The sequence below is a fragment of the Myotis daubentonii genome, chromosome 2 (assembly GCF_963259705.1).
Source record: "Myotis daubentonii chromosome 2, mMyoDau2.1, whole genome shotgun sequence".
NCBI classification, from domain to species: Eukaryota; Metazoa; Chordata; class Mammalia; order Chiroptera; family Vespertilionidae; genus Myotis; species Myotis daubentonii.
Window position 1 is genome coordinate 174755898 of NC_081841.1, and position 22752 is coordinate 174778649.

Below are 22752 nucleotides of genomic sequence, written 5' to 3' on the forward strand. Positions count from 1 at the left end.
GCGGGCGGCGGGGGGAGCGCGGCCGGAGGAAGGCTGCGCGGCGCCGCGAGCGGCTCTCGGCTCCCGCTCTCCCGACCGCCTGGCCCGAGCTGCCGTGGGCGGGGCCTGCGGTGATTGGCGGGCGGGCGGGGAGGTCGGAAGTACTTTGTTTTTTATGCTAATGAGGGAGTGGGGCTTGTCCGTATTTACGTTGAGGCGGGAGCCGCCGCCCTTCATTCACCCACATGGTCCTTCGAGGTGCTGCCGCCGCCGCCCGACCCGCGCCTTCGCGCCACTTCGCGCCCTCGGGCGAGGCCGGGGGGGTGGGGACGGCCTCCGCCGCGCGGCCGAGCCTCGCGCCCCTCGCCGAGCCCCTTCGCGGGCCGGGCCGGCCGCACCCCCCCGGGCCCGGGGCCTCGGGGTCGTAGTCAAGCGGGGGCGGGTGGGGAGGCGGGCGCCGGAGCCCACGGCGGGCGAGGCGAAGATGGTGGCGGCGACTTCTCCCGGTGAGTCCTCCCGCCCGTCCGCCGAGTGAGTGAAACCTGTTGTGTGCAGCCCGGTCCGGAGGGAGGGCGGGCGGGCGGACGGGTGGGGCGGCGGGCCCGGGGCAGCGTGGCGGCGGCGGCGTGGCCGGGCGGGTCTCGGGCCGTTGGCCGCCCCGGCGTGTGGCAGCCGCGACCCGCTGCCCCGGGCTGCACGCGGCGGGCGGAGGGGCACGGCCGGGCCGGGAGGGGAGGAGGGTGGAGGTGGCGGCGGCCGCGCCCGGGCCCCGCGGAGACCCTCCCCGGGCCGCTCCGGCGGGCGGGGGGCGCGCGGCGCACACAATGGCCCCTCGGGGCCGGGCCCCGCCGGGCTCGCGCCCCCTCCGGGGCTCGGGGTGCGCGCGGGGCGCGGGGCGCCCGGGAGAGGAAAGTTTCTCCCGGGGGCGAGAGTTAAAGCGCCTCCAGAACAAAGCGGCGGCGCACATGGGGCAGGGCAGGCCGCGGGCCGGGAGGGGGCGCGCCCACGAGGTACCTGCGCGCCGGCGGGCGGCGCGACGTGGGCGGGAGCCGCGGGCCCCCAAACTTTGTGCGCGCGAGGGTGGGCCGAGGGCGCGGGAGCTGCGGGCCGCGCGGCCTGGGCGCCACCCCCCACGCCGCGTGGGCTTTGTTACCCCGCGTGGGCAGCCCCCGGGCGGACTCGCCGCTCCCCTGGCCGCGGTCTGGGAGCAGGCCCGCGCCGGCCTCGGTGACGGCTCGGAGCCGCCTTCGCTCGCCCGCGGGCCCGGGAGCGCGGCGGCGGCGGAGGGCCGGGCCGGCTCGGCGGGAGCCGCGGCCGCGCCGCCATGTTCCTGCGGGGCGGGCTGCGCGCGGGGCGAGGGCGGGGGGACATGGCGGCGACTGCGCGCCGCCGCCGATTGTTCCCGGCTTAGGCCTCGGGCCGCGTGCGACGGGCACCGCAGTCGCGGAGCCTCCGCCCCTCTGGGCCGGGCTGGCGGGGGGGGGGGGAGGTGGCTGGGGGGACACAAAGGAGGGGCGGCGCGCCCGGGTCCTCGCCGCGTTCGGGCCTCGGCGCCGCCGGTCGCCGCGAGGCTGCCGCCGGGAAACGGTTTGGGGGGGGCGGGGGGGGGCCGCGTCCGGCAGGACTCGGCTCTGACCCGCCGCCCCCTGGCGGTCGCGCGGGGAACCGCGGCCGCGCGCCCCCTTGTGCGACATGTGCCGCCGGCCTGAGCTCCAGGAGCGTGGCGGGCACTTTGCAGCCCCCGGTGCCCGTGCCGCCTTTTCTGTTCGTGAACCGGAGCCGCGGACGGGAGCTGGAGAGGGGCGGGCTCGTCGAGGCAGTATCGCCACGAGGGAGAATCGGCCTCGCGCCGGCCGGACCACGTCGTGGGGGAAACAACTCTTTATCCCGGCTGCGGCCACGAGGTCTAGAATGGGGGAGGGGTGGGGAAGAATAGTCCCCGCGCTGCCTTTCCCTCGTTGGAGCTGAGCGATAGAGGTTAAGATTGCTGTGGATCGTGCTGGAGTCTTTCAGGGTCTTTTAAAATAAGATGTGGATCTAATACTTGTGGGTTTTTCAACTTTATTTTCTTACGAATTTTCACCCATACATTGTCGGTCTTTTCAACTCCACTAGTCTTGCTTGGCTATCTTGGGTTTTTTGATGACTGTAATTGACTTTATAAAGGGGTTGGAAAAGAACACATTTAAATAGGGATCTGGACAGTGGTAGTAAATTTGTGTTTTTTCCCTTTCCCTCCCATCCCAGTCATTCATACACGTGGACCTAACTGCGCCAAGAGCTTATCCTAAGGATAGTTGGCTGAAAACGAAGTTTTCGCAAGTGGGTGAGTGTATTCTAATTTTCTTTAACTTTTCTTTAAAATAACTTTCTCTTGACTTTAATTTGAATAATTAAGATGTAACTGGGTTTTTCAAGGGGTGAAATGGGTAGTTTGTCCATTTATGTTTTCTAGAAAATTAACTCTGGGTCAGCTAATTTTTAAGTTAGTAAAAAGTACAATCCAGATATCTTTATAAATCTTTGGAAACTGATGCACAGTTTACAAATGTAATTTTAAAACTGCTTTAAGTTGGATGATAAAATCTAATCTGTAGTGTTCCCAAGATTTAAAAATTAAGTGGAATATATAAGATCGACTAGTTGATAAACTTGAAGTATAGTCTGAATGGTAATTTTATGAATTAGTTTACCAAATAATTGCTAATTGGAAGCAGAAGAAAAGATGTTTTTCCACGTGGATGTGAAGATTTCCTCTAAAAGGTACATGAGTCAAATTATATTCTCATTTATTTGCAATCTGATTTTGATTTTGTAAGTATGCCTTTGGGAATGGAAGGTAAAGGAAGAGCCACCACTTTCTTTTACAGTATTAGGATGATGATTAATTATGATTGTCTTGTGAAAAAAAAAAAGAGTTCTCTATTTTTAAAGTCTGAATGGAACTCATGGGTTTAAGGTAATTGAACTCGTTTTTCTCTTCCCCATTAAGGATTATGCTAAATTTTGTATGTTTTATAGCCTGTAAGAGTTTGAGGTGTTATTCTAATTATTTATTTAAAATTTAGCAGGAATAAAGAGAACATCACCTTGTAAAACCTGAAGATTGTGACCAGTCAGAGTAATGTCAAAGTGCTTACAGTGCAGGTAGTGATATGTGCATCTACTGCAGTGAAGGCACTTGTAGCATTATGGTGACAGCTGCCTCGGGGAGCCATTGGTGGGCTTTAAAGCGCAGGGCCTGCTGGTGTTGAGTGCTTTTTGTTCTAAGGTGCATCTAGTGCAGATAGTGAAGTAGATTAGCATCTACTGCCCTAAGTGCTCCTTCTGGCATAAGAAGTTATGTTTTCATCCAAGCCAAGCCAAGCAAGTATATAGGTGTTTTAATGCTTTTTGTTTGCAGTCCTCTGTTAGTTTTGCATAGTTGCACTACAAGAAGAATGTAGTTGTGCAAATCTATGCAAAACTGATGGTGGCCTGCTATTTCCTTCAAGTAATTTTTACTAATTTTGTGTACTTTTATTGTATCGATGTAGAATCCGCCTGGTGTGTCTGATGTGACAGCTTCTGTAGCACTAAAGTGCTTATAGTGCAGGTAGTGTTTAGTTATCTACTGCATTATGAGCACTTAAAGTACTGCTAGCTGTAGAACTCCAGCCTCGGCCTGTCGCCCAGTCAAACTGTCCAGTTACTGAACACTGTTCTATGGTTAGTTTTGCAGGTTTGCATCCAGCTGTGTGATATTCTGCTGTGCAAATCCATGCAAAACTGACTGTGGTAGTGAAAAGTCTGTAGAAAAGTAAGGGAAAATCAAACCCCTTTCTACACAGGTTGGGATCAGTTGCAATGCTGTGTTTCTGTATGGTATTGCACTTGTCCCGGCCTGTTGAGTTTGGTGGGGATTGTGACCAGAAGATTTTGAAAATTAAATATTACTGAAGATTCACCTTCCACTTTTAAATGTTCCAGAGATAAAAAGTACTAAAAGTGCAATTTTAATTTGTCAGTGTGAAGTTTATATATGTAACTTTGTTTCTTCAATCAGATTTCATCCTTTTGTACTAAAACATTTCACTACTAGGATTGCATGTCAGATTTTACTATGTTTATAATACTTTTTGTCTGATTATTTGGTTATCAAGCATTCCATTACGACTGTCTGTATAAAGGTTATTTACTTTGATAAATGCACAATGATCTGTAAAATTAGGATATGCCTCTTTGCTTTCTTAATGTTTTATTTTAAAATTTAATAAATTATGATATTTGTACACTACTTAAGTTTTTAAATTTGGTAAAAATTTCATTCTGTTTAAAGCAGTGTATAAAGAAAGTTGTTTAAGCATGGAATTTAGATTTTTGAGGGAGATTGTCTTTTTTCTAGTAAACAAATATTTTACCAATGTTATCAGTTCATGATAAAACTGTTAACTGGTTATGTACTAGTTGTCTGGTAATTTTTAATGATTTAAAAACTTTTAGTGATCCTTAGACTCTGCTTTCTGGAAGTTAAAAATAAGAAAACAAGACATACTGATGCCAGATGGAGTCACAAGTATGTGTATACGTACATGTCTCTAACACCAAGAGTGTAGAAGTTGAGTGGAAATTTGAAAATCATTTTGCAACAATTCTAGGCTAATGAAACTTACGTCACTGGAGTAGAACCTAAGAAGTGGCAGTTACAGTATTTTATCCAACATTTCTGCCCTTTTTTTAATGTGTCTTTAGTTTATGTTTCTTATGTGTAGAAAAATGTGGGTTAACTTAGGAATGATCAAATTTGAAGATTGGTTGTTAAAATTGTGCCTGTGCTAAATTTTAGTAATAGGAAACAAATTTCTATAACATTATACCACCTGATAAATTTATAAAACATTTAAAAAGTATATTAAGCCTAACAAGAAAATTTAAGCCTCTTGAAATTAAAGGAGTTCAATTATGGATCCCTGAATAGAAAGGTAAGAGTTTCACAGTTCTGGAGCTGATTAAAAGGTATAAATTTTCAGGATGAGAAAATAGTAAGAACAATGCAGTGATTTATAAAACAAATCTAATTGTCCTTGAGTGTTCTTAAACCTTTGTGTTATAAAAAAAAAAAAATGGAAATTATTCTGTTTGGGGTTATTTTCTGACAAACATTTCTTTAAATATTTTGTAAAGTTACATAATGTTAGCATAGCTTACTATGCTGTGGTTATAAGGGGGAAAAGTGATGTTTACATGTACTAAACCATATAATTGTATTTTAAAGCTTTGGGGGAAATACCTCTAGCATTGTGGTTTAAAGTGGAACAGTGATGATTTCTCTAGTATGCTAAAATGTAACTCAAATTTTAATAACAAAACCTTAAAATGGTTAACTCTTTCTCCCTAGACATTTCACCTCTAGCACTTGTGTTCAGAACTTAACAGGACTTTTAATCAAGACTTAATATCTACTAAACAAGTTAACAGTATAATTTCTTTCGGGGTTTTCAGTGGGGCTGAACACTTTCTTAGACACTAACAGAAGACTGCAAATATAAAGGTTGACATTAATTTAGCCATTTTTTGATACAAATAAGTGAACAAGTTGGTTGTAGCTAAAAATTTCTCATTGACCTGGGGAGAGTGGCCTTTTATTGTTTTAACCTTTAAATTGCTTAAGACTTTAAGGTACTGACCCATTGCTTCAGGTTTGAGAGCATTAAAACTCAGAAAAAAATATAAACTTCCTAGTATTTCGCATGTTACATATGCACGTACAAACTTCTAATTTATGTTTAAAAGGAAAGCACTTACGGTTTTACAAATTATCCTTTGTGAGATAGTGATTTTACTAAAAATTTCTTTGAGATCTTTATTTTACAGGCAAACATGTCTAAGAAGAGCAAGCCAGATGTGGGTTTTTCTCTACACTTGGAAGAGTCCTACAGAATGATTCCTAACAAAATGCAACCTGCAGCTGCCTGGAGAACAATTCATTGTCATGTTAAAGCTTATGTACTTAATGAAATAACTTGTTAGTAACTGACAATCATGGTGTAGTTTGTCTAGCATTAAGATAAGTTAGGAGTCTGGGCTGAGCAGTAAAGGTAAGGATAGCTCTATACAGGCTAATTTTCGGTGTATGTCTGGAAATACACGTAACAGTATCTACTTGAGTCTTCACTCTCGAAATGTGAATTAATGTACTTGGCTGTTTTGATAAATTAATACTCTTTGTAGTCTTAGTGATAACGTTAGTAAAATGTAATATTCTTTGTGAGTTTTAAAGGATAAGATGGGTGTATCCCATCAATTTTAAGACCATAGAAAATTTGTTTTAAAAGGCTTAGTTTTTCCTATTTGAACCACAGAGACACAGCATTGAGATGCCTATTTTATGTATTTGCAATTTAGTCATGCTCTTTGAATTGTTTAGTGCATTTAATGTAAATAATAAAGTTATGTATTTTAAAACTGCTTGTTGAGAAATTGTCCAGAATGAACATAATGAAATAAAAATTTTAAAGTTTTTCTTAGTTGTGACAGTTTTTCTTTTTTGTTACAGTAAATGAAACATCCCTATTGAGGTAATACGGGAAGCAGCAACAAACACCAAAGTGATTTACCTGTATTAATAATTTAGTGTCTATGGCATCTGTATTTGTATCCTAATTTCACCATTGAGGAAGTGAAATCAGCAAAATTTCTTTGCAAGAAGAATATAAAACTGGTAAATGGGCTCTGAATTTAAATTCATGTCAGTCTGTTTAGAAAGGTTAATTTCTACGTAGTTTTTATAATCTGATGTTTAAATCACACCTGAATTTGCTTAATTTGGAGATTGATTTGGTTCCTAATATGTTGAAGAGCTCCAAGTACAAATTACAAGTTTAGTTATTTTTACTTATTGATAAATTGACGTTTAAGCTAAGAGGAAACCAAAGTATGAAACGTCTTTAACTGGCTTTTATTAAATACCCAAACGTTTGCTGATTACTAAGGTTTGAATGTTTCTTAGTGGAGCTATACTATATTTAAAATTGAATTATGTTCTGAGCAACTCAGAATTCAAAAAATTTATGGGTGTTCAAAAAAATAGTCACTACTTTAAAAATAAGATACTAGGTTGTACTTTGGATGGTAAAGCAACTATCAAAATTGCAGTCCTGTGTAGTTTTGAGTCTCAAGTAAATGACTGCAAATACAGGTTTGGTCATTAATGAGAAGTGTTGAGCATGGCATAGAGGTGAATAAAAGCCTTACCTTGGTAGCAAGTGGTACCAACTCAAATGTTCAGTGCAATATCTCCATTCAGACTGCAAGATTATATCTGGCCTGAAATGAGGGAGAATGTACACTTCATAGAGAAAATGAGCATGGACCTGCTTACATGTTTATAAAGTATATGTACTATGAAGTTGCTAACAAACCAATTTGACTTCAGTTTACATAGGCTAAAGGTTTGAAAGGCTGTTAATCTTTAAAGGAATCACTTTCCTGTATTTAAATTGCCTCTTGGCCTATTGGCTAAGATCAAGTGTATATTTAATAGAGATGTAATCCTCTAGAACAGTGATGGCGAACCTTTTGAGCTTGGCGTGTCAGCATTTTGAAAAACCCTAATTTAACTCTGGTGCCATGCCACATATAGAAATTTTTTGATATTTATAACCATAGTAAAACAAAGACTTATATGTTTGATATTTATTTTATACTAGAGGCCCGGTACACAAATTTGTGCACCAGTGGGGTCCCTTGGCCGGGCCTGTGGGATTAAGCAGAGAAACCAGCTCTCCCCGAGGGGTCCTGGTTTGTGAGAGGGCACAGGCCAGGTCGAGGGTCCCCACTGGTGCATGACCAGGGTGGGGAGACACATGGGAGGTTGGCTAGCCAGGGAGGGGCTATAGGAGGGCTTCAGGGCCTGTCCAGCCTGTCTCCCTAAGTCCAGACCCCAGCAGCAAGCTAACCTACCAGTCGGAAAGTCTGCCCCTGGTGGTCAGTGCACATCATAGCAAGCAGTTGATCGGCATTAGCATATTATGCTTTGGTTGGTTGAACAGCCGACCGGACACTTAGCATATTAGGCTTTTATTATGTAGGATATTTAAATGTCATTTAACAAAGAAAAATCAACCAAAAAAATGAGTTCGCGTGTCATGGGTTTGCCATCACTACTCTAGGAAAACCACTGTTCAACAGATTGGGGGAGCTGGGACTTGTGAGAGTAGAAGACAGTTGTCTACATTCAAAGCAAGTATGTATGCCCTTTGAGCCACTTACTGGCTTTAGACAGTAAGTACATCAAGTTCAGAAACATCCTTCAACACAAAGTTAGAATGCAAAGGCCAAGGTCCAGTGAAGACTCCTGCTGGGATTCTAGAATGATTGTACACTTGCAAGGTAAGGTACTTCACTACAATTAGGTGTTACAATTCAGGATATTTTTCAAAATAAAAAGTCCTGGAACTTTCAGATGCATTAGAATCTTTGGTGTGTGAGTAGGGCTGGGTGCTACGGCAAGCATTTTGAGAGTTCTGTAGATATTTGTATTTAAGAATGTAACTGCTGCCATACATTTTACAAAATGAGCCATAGGGAAAAGCAGAACATCAACATTAGAATTCATGTGGAGGTAGGAGACTAAGTAGGACTAGAGAACAGACATTTCATATATTTTATTAGTGTTTTTTTGATATATTATTTCAGAGAGGAAGGGAGAAAGGATAGAGAGAAACATCAATAATGAGAGAATCATTGATTGGCTGCCTCCTACTGGGGATCGAGCCCAAAACCCTGGTATGTGCCCTTGACCAGAATCGAACCCTGGCCCCTTCAGCCTGCAGGCACTCTATCCAAACCAGCTAGGGCTATTTCTTGGTTTTATAGCTGACTTGTGCTTTGGCATGACACCTTTCAGTTAGAGCCAATCTTATATTTGCTGCTGAATCTACGGGGTTTTCTTCGCTCCCAACTTTAGGCAATATTCCATAGATAACTTTGGTAAACGTTTGGCACCTAATACATTGAGTGTGTAATCGGGGGTTTCCTTGGGGGTTGGCTCTTAAACTATAGTCTTCAGGGTCATTCTGGCTAAGAGATTTTCTAGTCCTCCATCTCAGAATTGTGAAACTTGTATACTTACATGTGTTTTTTTTATTTTCACTGATAACCTAAATTTCTGTTTAAATAGGATGTAGTTTGTGCCATGTTCTAAACATTTCTTGTCTCTGTGCTCTTAATTGCGGTTAGTCACAACAATAGACTTCTTTTAAAATGACATCTTTCCTTGAGTATTCAATAATCATCTTGATACAATGACCTTTTATTGAAGTGTTGTACCTACCATTGTTCCCACTGTACTATTATTCTGTAGGCTTTTCATGGACTTGACATTTGTTTGGAAAAGTTTCTGTCCACATAACCACATGATTTAATCATGTTTCCTTTTCAGTCTTTGTACCAATGTCAAGTCAAAGGAGCTCTACTTAGCTGCATACTCTATTCTCCCCTGGGTCATTTTCCTAATAGAAGACTAGTAGAATCACCTGGGATCTTCGAAATTGCAGGATGTGAGTGAGGCTCATCCCTAAACCTGAATTGGCATTTTTGTATTTTTAAATGCTGTCCCTACCTTCAAAGAGGGCAGGGGTTTGAGCTGTTTGGTTCATTTATGCCCATTCATCCAAAACAGCAAGCCAGTCCATGAAATGTGTTCGATAGGTTTTGCATAAACAGTGGAAATGCCCATGGTGAATGATTGCTGGATGAGGCAGGCTCAGTGGTGGTTAACAGAAAAAAAGGAAGGCATTAATTTGCTAGTATCAATGGGATTCTAAGGTATAAGTATATTACCAAATATCTGGTAGAAAGAGTTGATAAGCAGGAAGTAGGCATTCACAGGATCCAGTAATATAACAAAAACGAAAACTGAAGGATCAAGAAATTAGGAAACTTTCCCCATATTCCATTTGGCAGTTTAATGGTGATATGTTGGAAGTAAGGTTGAACTCCACTTTTAAATATCCAGATGAGTGGCTGGCTTTCAGACCACCAGGTTAGTAAACTCTTAAAAGGCATACTGGAGGAAGGTGTACAGTGACAAGTAGATGCTTTTGTTGCCTGGGTGAAGTAAGCCTATCTCACAGCTTCTGTTTATTCCATAATCTCAAATCCCCAATGTTTGGTTATCAAACAATTTGGCATTCTTAAAATATCAAAACTGACCAAAACAATAATGGGTATTGAAACTTCTCTTCACCCCAGCAGAAGTTTTAAGGAATATAAGAAATTCCTCACTAGTATATTGTGCCTTGAATAAATTGAGTTGTGTCTTTGGTGCTCTGGGACAAAGCATCAGCAAAACCAGAATGCCTTAACCAATGGACATAAGACACTGGGTGATAGGGGAGGCTAGGGGACTGTCTAGGGCGGGGGGATAAAATGGATACATATGTAATACCCTTTGTAATACTTTAAGCAATAAAAAAAAAAAATTAAAAAAAAATAAATGATTACGGTAAATAAAAAAAAAAAAAAACCAGAATGCTTGAGGAATATTATAAGAAATTAATCTTTTCAGATTAATTTTAGGCAACAACAGAAATTGGCACAGCAGTTTATTTCCTCATAGCCTTTGTGAAGTTTATCTGGTTTGTGGGCCCATGAAAACGTGAACTCCAACTTGAAGACTGCTCTTCTAAGTTACCACGGGATACTTGGCTAATTGGTTGAGAAATTTAAAGAACTACATAAGGAGCTTCTTAGTGTAGTTTAAGAGGGAAACTTTGGGGTTTCATTGTTTTCAGCATTTTTACCTTATTCAGCAAGATAACCTATTATAGCTATCACAGTTTCTGTCCAGCACAAAATCCTCCATTCCCCACCTTCAGAGTTTCAGGACAAGTTTAGGTCCCAGGCCCAACTGAACTAGCCCAAAGGATAAGGTCATTTTCAGGCCTGATCTTTGCGCACCATGTCTTATCGTTAGCAGTGACAAAGCTTTAATTCCCATAAGCACACAAAATACCTACCTAGATGGAGTGGATAAAGAAAAGATACTTGAGAGTACAGTGCTAAGGGTTGTGGGGTATCCATCTTGGCTGGCCCCAAACAGCCTAATTTCAGAAGAGGAAAGGGGTGGAGAGAATTCACAGGCTTGTGATGTTCACCTGGATTTAGGTCTCCATTTAAATGTTTCTTCAAAGGCCTCTGACTATATTACTTAGGTCTTCATCATTTGTTTTGTTCAAAACGCTGCACAAGTTATCTTACAGTTCTGTAGATGACTCCGGTGACACTAGGTTAAAATTAAGGTGTCAGCAGGGCTGTGTTTCTGGCAGCTAGGGGAGGAGGATCCAGTGCATTTTCCAAATTCTAGACACTGGCATTTTTTTTTTTTTTTATTGCTTAAAGTAATACAAAGGGTATTACATATGTGTCTATTTTTTCCCCCCAGACACTGGCATTCTTGACTCATGGCTCCTTTCTCCATTTTCAGATCCAGCAACAGCAGGTCCAGTCTGCACACCATCATACTCGAACTCTACCAGCATCTCTCCCTCTGACCTGCCTTCCTCTTCCACTTTTAAGGATCTTGTGATTTCATTGAGTTCACCCAGATATCCCAGACTAATCATTTTAAGGTCAGCTGATTAGCAGCCTGAATTCCATTTGCTGCCTTAATTCCCCTTTACCATATAAATTTATATTCACAGGGATTAGAATGAAAAGATTTTGGTGCCCATTCTGCCTGTCACACCTTCTGGAATTAGGTCACTTGGGACTATTATGTTCTGGGCCCGCATAACTACTTGGGATTTTATTCAGACTGAGTTTAAGTAAAATTAAGAAAAATACAATTCAGTGAGACAAAATAGAACAAACAGGCTGTCCCCTGTTACTTAAATGCCAAGTTTATAGAGGTTCTAAGAATAATTATTCATAAATACAATAACCAGTTGTAATCCTTTTTCTGAGTTAAACATTTTCTCTGGAAAGGCTCATAGTATTATAAACCTATTATAGGAAAACTAAAGAACTAGTAGGTTATTTAAAGAAAAGAATGGTTAAGTGAAATGTTAGCCAATAAAGCATTAAAGAACTTCACGAAGTGAAGATGCAGAATATGAGGAACTCATCAGGGTCTAAAATGGGATTCTCAAACAGGAATGAGCCTCTATACAGATAGAGAAGGTAAATAAGCCATTTATCCTTTGCATTTTTACAGCACCTAAAGAGTGTTTTTATTCAAAGCAACCACTAGCAGCTAAAACACTAAACTTTGAAATCACTAGAAAAAGGAAGGAGAAAACAACTAAGCATTTTAATGGAAATTTAGCACAAATTTTAAGTAGCTTGTGTTATAACTCAAAACAGATTCCATAACCTGCAAGCCTTGATTATTTGTAACCATTGAAAATATAGGCAGTGGGTAGGTTGGCCATGCTCAGAGATAAGTCCTGGACCTTACTTTGGTGCTCTCTGGCCCAGCAATAAGATCTATTATAGATCAGCTTCTTGAAAACAAAACTTTTGTATTTCTCAAAACAACTGTGCAATAGGCATTAAATATTTGTTAAATGAATCTAAGACAGCCGTGGGCAAACTACGGCCCGCGGGCTGGATCTGGCCCGTTTGAAATGAATAAAACTATTGAAAAAAAAGACCGTACCCTTTTATGTAATGATGTTTACTTTGAATTTATATTAGTTCACACAAACACTCCATCCATGCTTTTGTTCCGGCCCTCCGGTCCAGTTTAAGAACCCATTGTGGCCCTCGAGTCAAAAAGTTTGCCCACTCCTGAATTCTAAGATCATTACTAAATATTTTACGTGTATTTTCTCCACTGCAGAAGGTGTTTCCACACCACACTTGCATTTCTCATCTGATGCCAAATTTTGTACAGAGGTTGAGGCTGAAGATTATACTTGCTTTGATGGAAAGCATAGAAAAGACAGGGTGTGAGGGGTAGTGCATATAAAAACCTGCTCTAGCCCTAGTTGGTTTGGCTCAGTGGATAGAGCGTCTACCCCCGGACTGAAGGGTCCTGGGTTTGATTCTGGTCAAGGGCATATGCCCAGTTGTGGCTCAGTCCCCAATGGGGGGTGTGCTGGAGGCAGCCGATAGATGATTCTCATCATTGATGTTTCTATCTCCCTCTCCCTCTTTGAAATCGATTAAAAAAAGAAAAACCACCCTGCACATCTGTGATGTGTAAGGGAGACATGGATAGCTGAATGGAGTGGGATAGTGATTGTGGGTACTGGGAGGTTTACTAGTGGGTCATACTGTGGTAAAAATGGTTCAGAACAGATCTTGGGCAGAAGTAACTCAACCAGTTTTCCTGCTTAGTTAACTTTTGGGCCATTGTTCACCAGATTCTGTAGTCCCTGAAAAAGTAAGTTGCTTAATAAACTGATATAACATTTGATAATATATAAACACAGCCCTCTATATTAAAGGCTGTGTGTCCTCAAGGACATTGCAGGTGATTTTGAGAGGTCTCACATGGGTAAATTAGAATTAGTAAAATGAAATGGTAACTAACACTAAATGAAAAGCTTAGAAAGTAAGTGCCACTGGAGTTCAGAGGGAAAATGTTTAATATACTGTGCATTTGGCACACATAATACACAGGTAATTAGAAGGGCAGATTTTGATCTAATTTAGCATACATAAATGCAGTAAGCAAGTTTTTTCCTGATTTGGTCATGGTATGTCGATCTTTAATATGAGGAATCTAATATTTTACAGGTTTTCCAGCTAAAAATGGAATTTGCAGTTTAATACCAAGTGAAACCATTCAGCCATAGTTGATAGGTATTACTGTCAGAGAATACATTCCTGGTTTTCTTGCTTTATAGAAGTTGAGACATTTCATTGCTATAGAAGTGGTTTGCTTTCTTAAAATGGTGAAGGAATATTAAAATATTGAAGACCCTAAACACAGTATTCATTTTAAAGACTTACTCAACCCTGCTGATGTTTAAAGCATGCTGTAATATTTTAATCATAGGAGGAGGCCTATCTCAAAAAGGATGTCATCCAAAAGTAATTTTCATTTTTGTACAGGTTATTACTTTGCATTCATTTGCTTTATAAAAAAGTAAGGGATAGCAAATACATTTAGACAGTCATGTAATTCAACTTTAAATTCCAGGTTTCTTATGCATATCCAGTTCTGGATAATGATAAGGTCTAGAATAAGGAAGCACTGATGAACCTTTAAAAAATTACCAGGAAAACATTAAAATAATAGTTTAATAATTCAGTGAGGTTACAATGCAGTAGTAAGTAACCATATTATATGATGCCATTATTTTAAATACCTGAGAATGACAGCTATGACTATAGCCCACTTACCTATATAATAAAAGCCTAAGAGATTGTTACAGAGGGATGACTGGTCACTATGATGTGCACTGACCACCAGGGAGCAGATGCTCAAAGCAGGAGCTGCCCCATGGTGGTCGGTGCGCTCCCACAGGGCGAGCGCAGCTCAGCCAGAAGCCAATCTCTCAGCTGTTGAGCACAGCTGCCACAGCAGGACCCCAGACTGTGAGAGGGTGCAAGCCAGGCTGAGGACGCCCCTCCCCTGCCACCATGCATGAATTTCATGCACCAGGCCTGTAGTTTTTAATACAATGCTAGCAAAACAGAGAACATGCTACTAAGATGCTGAAGAAAATTTTGAGGTTAATGATTAATTTTTACACTTTAACCATGTTTTAATCTAAGTGCTGCTGGTGCTGTTTTGTCTTAAACTCATCACATAATTGGGCCAAGTTGGAGGAAGTCAATCTCTATTAAATAGTTAACCATAAAGTATATTTGTATTAGCAAACAAAATGCTTTCAAAATATTTCACTTTTGAAACTGTTTGAGTTTTTTATGTTGACCCAAAGACTTTGTTTGCAAAAGTAAACTGAAGTGGAGTTAAGCAATTGCCTAGCAAATTGATCACTGAGATGACTATAAGGATAAAGTGAATAAACTGATTTTTAGAAAATCTACTTAATGACAGCAGACCTTTACTCTCTCTACATTTTTAGGAGTTTTTATTTGTTCCAGTATTTATTGGTGTAATATTTCTATGTTATTTTTCTTTTCTCCCTTCCTTTTTTTTCCTTCTTCCTCTTTCCCTTTTTTCTCTCCCCCTATTCATTTTCCATTCTTCCCTCTTTTTTTTGTCCTCCCTTTCTTCCTCTATGTGTTTATCAATTATCAATGGTATGCACATGGCTAAGGATTTCATCTAGTAAATATTAACTTCGTATATTTTAAGTATTTGTGGACCTACCTGTTAAGGTAATTAGAATACATTTTTAGTTTTAATTGGATGTTTTATATTCATATGGAAAACTCAAAGGCAAAAGTGTCTTTTAAAACAACAGTATGTTTTGAAACAGATGGTGAAGACCAAAATTATTTTCTACTGGATTCATTAACTTAGTACCACCCGAATTAACTGCCTATTTCTTGTATCATAATCATAACAATATTTCATGTTTCCTAGTCATCTCAACTTCAGAGTGCCTGGGGTTTTCATGTTGTCTAATCTGTCTTGATGCCATCTCAGTTTGAGAGTTACATAAATGTCTTTCAAAGACATTTTAATCTCATGAATCCATCCCCAATGAACAGTGAGTTTAAAATCTTGCGTAATGATGTTAAAGAAAAGCTTCTTGTCTTTCAAGACCAGGAAAGATTTCTGGAATGTGGACAACTAGGGTTGGCGGTGAGAAGGGTACAGAAACATCATGGCTCTCTCCTGTCTTTTGTGGAGGTTGGGCACAGACATTAATAGAAATCTCAGTTATATTGGGAATTCAATGGCCAGCCTATCTTCTCACTCGGGTGTTAGGCCTGAGAAAGACCCCCAATTTCTTGCCACTCTCTGTGGCACACCAGAGAGGTAGAGTAGTTTCTGTACATTGAAGGAGGAATGGAGTGTTAGAAGGATTCCTGTATACCTGAAAGAATCATGAAAATCAGGCCTAAGGTCATGAACAAGAGAACCCAGCAGTGATGGACTTGCCAGATATACAGAGACCAGTGTGGAAAAAACCTCTGTCCACCCAAAATTTGTGGCTAAAACGTGTAGCAGGCATTGAGGACAGGATATTAAGAAAGCATTTATGGGAAGAGTTTGGTCTAGAATCATTTGGTATAGAAGGTGGATTAGAAAAGTAGAGGTGGTTGTTAACAGAAGGAATGAAATGGGATTCAGAAACAGTCTGGCCAACAAGAACTCTGACGTCTAAGCTGACAATAATGTGAGAAGAGACCATGGCTGGTCACTGATAGGATAAAAATGGATACTGCTAAAAAACAGCAGCTTCTTTTTACTTGGAACCTTGGCACCCACAGCAAGAGAGTACCTTTTACAACTGCTTACCCTTACTCATTTATTTAAATAAACAATTGTAGTATCCATCTGGAAGAACAAACTGGTGAGATGGGAAAAAGTTAAACTTGGGAAATTTCCTAAGCACTAAATGTTTTATGAAGTTGAAACACTGGCAATAATCAAGATAAATCAAAGGAACAAAATAAATAGGCCTGCAACAGGCATCATTATATATTAGAACCCCCAAATACATAATTAAGAAAATGCCAGAACCAAAATTAAAATATATACACTACCCAAGGAAAATGTTTGAAACGGATATGGGAAACAGAATTACTATTCTTAGTATAAAAAGCAATCATAAACCATAAAAAATTACAAAGTTCTCTAAGAAATGAACAGGTAAAATATAGGCGTAGATAATCCAAGAAAAATGAAAAACAAGTGGCAAATATAGTGTGTGCTGGTTGAGAGAAATAGCAGAATTGGTGTCAGGCATGTGCAGTATTGGGGCTTACTTATAAGACCCAATACCCATGGGTTTTTACATGGTATTTTTGGAACATTTTTAGAAAATTCCTAACATACTTTATTACATTTTCTTATTTGTTTTTGTGGCTGATACTGCTTATTTCTCCCCAATTTATTTCCTAACCCTTATCTAGAAACAGGATGAGCAATGTTTTACCTGAGCACATAGCTGCCCAGCTAGAAACTACTGCCTCATTTGCAGTATGACTAAATTCTTACTAATAAACATTGCTAGTAAACATAAGAGATATGTGCAACTTCCACATCGCTTTCTTTAAAACAATGGACTGACCTTCCTCTATCTCTTTTTCCCATCCTTAGGGATGAAATATAGAACTGGTGCTGTGTCTGCTTTGACTATGCAGAGAAGCAGAGTGAACTCCAGGGGTTGCGATCAACAGGGTGAAAGGAATCTGGGTCCCTAGATGACCTTTTGGTGACCACTTAGAGAAGAGGCCTAGACCCGAAATGGGATTGCCCTGATATTAGAGGCCTACCTTGAAGTAGTTTATTTTAGAGTTGATCTCAGTAGCAGGAATGAGGAAGAGAGAAGTGAAACAGAAGAAGTTACCAAGTTGGCCACTACTAAAATTGCCTGGTGTTCCATCCCATGAAATCCTTTGAGGAGGCTTATCAAGTGCATTCCAAAACTCTGCCTAGGGGAGGAAAGGGGGAGTCATTTTTCTTATTGGTTCTCATCACCTACTGACTAAAATGTTTATTTCTCTCGGGGTATTAATCATCCCACTCTTCTGGATAGCACAAATCTACTTGTCTACTGGATTCCTTTGGACAGAAAGTGAGAGACACTGCATAGACCCAGGGTGAGGCATTGTCTGCATGCTCTAGTCCAGTGGTTCTCAACCTTCGTAATGCCGCGACCCTTTAATACAGTTCCTCATGTGGTGACCCCCAACCATAAAATTATTTTCATTGCTACTTCATAACTGTAATTTTGCTACTGTTATGAATCATAAATATCTGATATGCAGGATGTATTTCCATTGTTACAAATTGAACATAATTAAAGCATAGTGATTAATCACAAAAACTATGTAATTATATATGTGTTTTCCGATGGTCTTAGGCGACCCCTGTGAAAGGGTCGTTCGACCCCCCAAAGGGGTCGCGACCCACAGGTTGAGAACCGCTGCTCTAGTCAGTCTGTAGATCTTGGCTCAGAAAAAGCTGGAGTAAAGGTGTGATCAAGATTTTATTTTATTTTTTATTTTTTTAAAAAATATATTTTATTGAGTTTTTACAGAGAGGAAGGGAGAGGGATAGAGAGTTAGAAACATCGATGAGAGAGAAACATCGACCAGCCGCCTCCTGCATACCCCCCACTGGGGATGTGCCCGCAACCAAGGTACATGTCCTTGACTGGAATCGAACCCGGGACCCTTCAGTCCGCAGGCCGACGCTCTATCCACTGAGCCAAACCAATCAGGGCATGATCAAGATTTTAAATGGTGCATGAAAAATGTTCAACAGAATGCATCTTTTGCACCACTGAGATCTGCTTATGTCCTGCATTAATCCCAGTCCATCACAGATTTCCCTTAAGGTTATGGCTGGCCACAATCTTGGCAAGCATGTATTATGAAAGATTTATTGGAATAAGTTATAGTCCTGTTACTGAAGCTAGTTCTGACTCAACACCACAGTGACTTCTCTGCTATTCAGTGAGCCATGCTGCCTTCTCTTAACAAGGTCTGGAACTCAGTTCTTGGGGGCTTCTTTCTTGGGCCTCTTATCAGTCAAAGGGCTAGTAGTGGTTGCTCCTTATATCTGCTAGTCCTATATTATTTAGTGTTCCCTTCTTACTAGCTAATTCCTCATTTTTCCAAATCTCTGTTTAGTTAGTGATTCTTTAACTTTCCTTCTTCAAATTATCTTGTGCTATCTCTCTCCTGTTTGGACCTACACTGATACAAGATAATATTATAGAACAACAAAAATATAGTCTATTAAGAATAAAGAAAAAAGAGTACTATTTGTGGCGAAATTCAAAATGACGGTAGAGTAGGAAGATGCTGCATAGTCATGCTCCCAGGAACAAGTTGGGATTACAACTGAAATACGGAACGGCTTTCTGAATAATCAATGGAAAACTCACAGGAGAGAACCCTGCTACCCAAGGACCAAAGGTGGAGACCACATAGAGACTGGTAGGAGGGGCAGAGGCATGAAAGGGCTTGGCTGGCTGGGCACCCACAGATGGCAAATGAAGTCCTGGGGAGATATCTCAGCTGTGGGGGGTGCCTCTGAGAACTCTGGGATCTAATCCAGAAGCTGGGCTCCCCAACAGAGAGCACCAAACTGAGGAGGGTACCCACATAACATCTAGCTGTGAAAAGCAGAGGAGTGCTGTCTGCCAGAGAGTGGCAACTGAAAGTTTGGGCACCCTCTTAAAGGGCCAATACACAGCCCTAACCAGTTTGGCTCACTGGATAGAGTGTCAGCCTGTGGACTGAAGGGTCCCAGGTTCGATTCCGGTCAAGGGCATGTACCTTGGTTGTGGGCACATCCTCAGTAGGGGGTGTGTAGGAGGCAGCTGATTGATGTTTCTCTCATCGATGTTTCTAACCCTTCCTCTGTAAAAAATCAATTAAAAAAAAAAGGCCAATGCACCAACATTCCCTGTGGAGCCACCCACTTTGTGCTCAGGCAGAGAGAGGGTGAAGTGGACTGGAGCTGTGAGAGCAGAACCCAGGATGGGGGATTTGGGGGCTAGAGCTCGGAAGGCAGACACCCCAAGTTTCCTGGTGTGAGTCATTCCCTCACTCAGTGGAGGACATCTTTCTCACATAGACATCTGCCTTGCCTGGGGGGAAGACAGTTGACACACCCTATTGGAAAACACCTTGCCCTGAGGCCACTTAAGAGATTAAAAGTAACAATTAGCCTCCAGGGGGAAGCAGCTGCCCCACCCTGTTGAAAAACCTCAACCCACACCTGAAGCTGGGGACAATTCAAGTCAGAATCCTATTACAGGCAGTCCTTGTCAACATACATCATTTTGTGGTTACGTTGCCATCTCCCATTTATAAAATAAAGTTCTGTCATTTTGACATGTACACAATGTGCTTTATGTTTTTTATTTACCACAAGTAAAGGTCAGGAATTGTTATCTTTCTTTTAATGTTTTATTTACTGTTTCACTTCATTTCTGCTGTGTATGTGCTCCATGTGAGTGATGTAGGTCCTTATGTAGATGGGTTCGGACTTACGAGGAAATCGTGTTACGTCATGCTGTAGGAACAGATCTCTGATGTAACCTGAGGACCTACTGTAGCCTATAGACAGGCAGTCTCTGGAGGCTTTGAGTCTTTGCCTGATCCAATTAGTCAAAAACAGCCTTTAACACTCTCCTGCACTAGAGATTGAGAGGTATAGAGGATCTACCTAAAACAATCACAAACCCAAACAGACTACCAAAATGAGGAAACAAAGAACCCCCAAATGAAAGAACTAGTAAATTCTCCAGAAGAAGAGATAAATGAATCAGAGATAAGAAATTTATCTGAAACAGAGTTTAGAGTACTGATATTAAAAATGCTCAACAGTATGGAAAAAGATATAGTAACTGTGAAAAAAAAACAGTTTGAGGTAAAGGGTCCCAAATAAAGAACACATTGAAAGGAATACACAGCAGATTAGGGGAAGCTGAGGATCGAATCAGTGAATTAGAAGACAGAGTTGAAAATATCACTCATTTAGAGAACCAAAAAGAAAAAACGAAAAACAGGACTGCTTAAGGGAGCTGTGGGACAATGTGAAACGTAACAGTAATAGAATAGTAGGTGTGCCAGAAGAGGCAGAAAGGGTAAAAGGAATAGAGAAGGTGTTTGAAGAAATAATGGAAGAAAACTTCCCTTACCCGGTAAAGGAAAAAGTCACACAAGTTCAGGAGGCACAGAGGACCCCAAACAAGAAGAACCCAAACAGACCTACACCCAGACGCATCATAATTAAAATGCCAAAAATTAAAGACAGAGAATCTTGAAGGCAGCAAAAGAAAAGAAAACTATTACCTACAACAGAGTTCCCATAAGGGTGACACCTGATTTCTCATCAGAAACTCTACAGGCCAGAAGGGAATGGCATGAAGTACTCAAGGTAATGGAAAGCAAAGATCTGAGACCAAGATTACTATATCCACCAAGGCTATCATGCAAAATAGACGGTCAAATAAAGAGCCTCCTGACAAAAAAAAAAAAAAAAGGCTAAAGGAGTTCATCACCACCAAGCCAAGCATTACAAGAAATGCTAAAGGGATTGCTGAGAAGAAGAAACAGAAAGAAACCTAGCAATACAGAATTAAAATGGCTATAAATAAATACCTCTCAATAATAACCCTAAATGTAAATGGATTAAATGCTCCAATCAAAAGGTGTAGAGTATCTGAATGGATACAAAAACATGACCCAATTATATGCTGTCTACAAGAGACCCACCTCAAAACAAAAGACACACACAGGATGAAGCTAAAGAAAGGAACTAATGAAGATAACAGACACCTTTCAAAAGAGGACATTCAGAAAGCCAAGAGACATATGAAAACATGCTCAAAGTCACTAATCATCTGAGAGTTGCAAATCAAAACAACAATGAGGTACCATCTCACACCTGTCAGACTGGCTATCATCAACAAACGACAAGTGCTGGAGAGGATGTGGAGAAAAAGGAACACTTGTGCACTGCTGGTGGGAATGCAGACTGGTGCAGCCACTATGGAAGACAGTATGGAGTTTCCTCAAAAAACTAAAAATGGAACTCCCATTTGACCCTGTGATCCCACTTCTAGGAATATATCCCAAGAAACCAGAAACACCAATCAGAAAGGATATATGCACCCATATGTTCATAGCAGCACAATTCACCATAGCTAGGATCTGGAAACAGCCTAAGTGCCCATCAGTAGATGAATGGATTAGAAAACTGTGGTACATCTACACGATGGAATACTATGCTGCTGTAAAAAAGAAGGAACTCTTACCATTTGCAATGGCATGGATGGAACTGGAGAGCATTATGCTAAGTGAAATAAGCCAGTCAATGAAGGAAATATACCACATGATCTCACTCATTCATGGATAATAGAGACCATTATAAACTTTTGAACAATAATAGATACAGAGGCAGAACTGCCTCAAACAGATTGTCAAACTGCAGCGGGAAGGCCGGGGAGGGTTGGGGGGCAGGAGGGAGGGGGGTAAGAGATCAACCAAAGGGCTTGTATGCATGCATATAAGCATAACCAATGGACATAAGACACTGGGGGGTAGGGGAGGCCAGGGGATTGTCAAGGGCGGGGGGAAAAAAGGGACACATATGTAATACCCTTTGTAATACTGTAAGCAAAAAAAAAAATAGAGCCAGAGGGGGAAAAATATTATAGAACCCTAGGGGCCCGGTGTACGAAATTCCTGCACTGGGTGTGTGTGTGGGGGGAGTGTCCCTCAGCCCAGCCTGCCCCCTCTCACATACTGGGAGCCCTCAGGCGTTGACCCCAGCCTAGGCCTGACGCCTCTGACAGAGGCATCAGGCCTTGGCTGGGGGCAGAACCAGTGTTGGGGGGAAATGAGGGTCCCCTGCTGGGCGGGAGAGCGGGTTGGGGGCGAGTTGCCCTGCTGGCCCGCGTGATCGGGTCCCGGGTGACCACCGGCACTCATGCCCCCAACCCGCTCTCCCGGGTTGAGGGCGTGAGTGCAGGCAGACGCCGCAGCCGCCCCGCCGGCTCGCGTCCCGGTTTGCCCCGGGCGACGGCTGGCACTCACGCCCCCAACCCACTTTTGCGGGTTGGCGGCGTGAGTGCGGGCGGACGCTGCAGCCACCCCGCCGGCCCCGCGTGATCGGTCCCGGGCGACCGCCGCAGCCGCCCCGCCAGCTCGTGTCCGGGTTTGCCGGCCGGATTGGTT

General features: G+C 42.1%; 2 long non-coding RNA genes across 2 annotated transcripts; both read left to right on the plus strand.

Moving 5' to 3' along the window:
• The first annotated feature begins 216 nt into the window (after window positions 1-216).
• LOC132228475 (uncharacterized) lies at window positions 217-12533 on the plus strand. Its single transcript, XR_009451355.1, has 4 exons — window positions 217-485; window positions 2227-2305; window positions 6515-6679; window positions 11447-12533. It is a non-coding gene; the product is annotated as an uncharacterized LOC132228475 (long non-coding RNA).
• On the plus strand, window positions 2317-6480 carry LOC132228474 (uncharacterized). Its single transcript, XR_009451354.1, has 2 exons — window positions 2317-6162; window positions 6231-6480. It is a non-coding gene; the product is annotated as an uncharacterized LOC132228474 (long non-coding RNA).
• Window positions 12534-22752: the final 10219 nt, after the last annotated feature.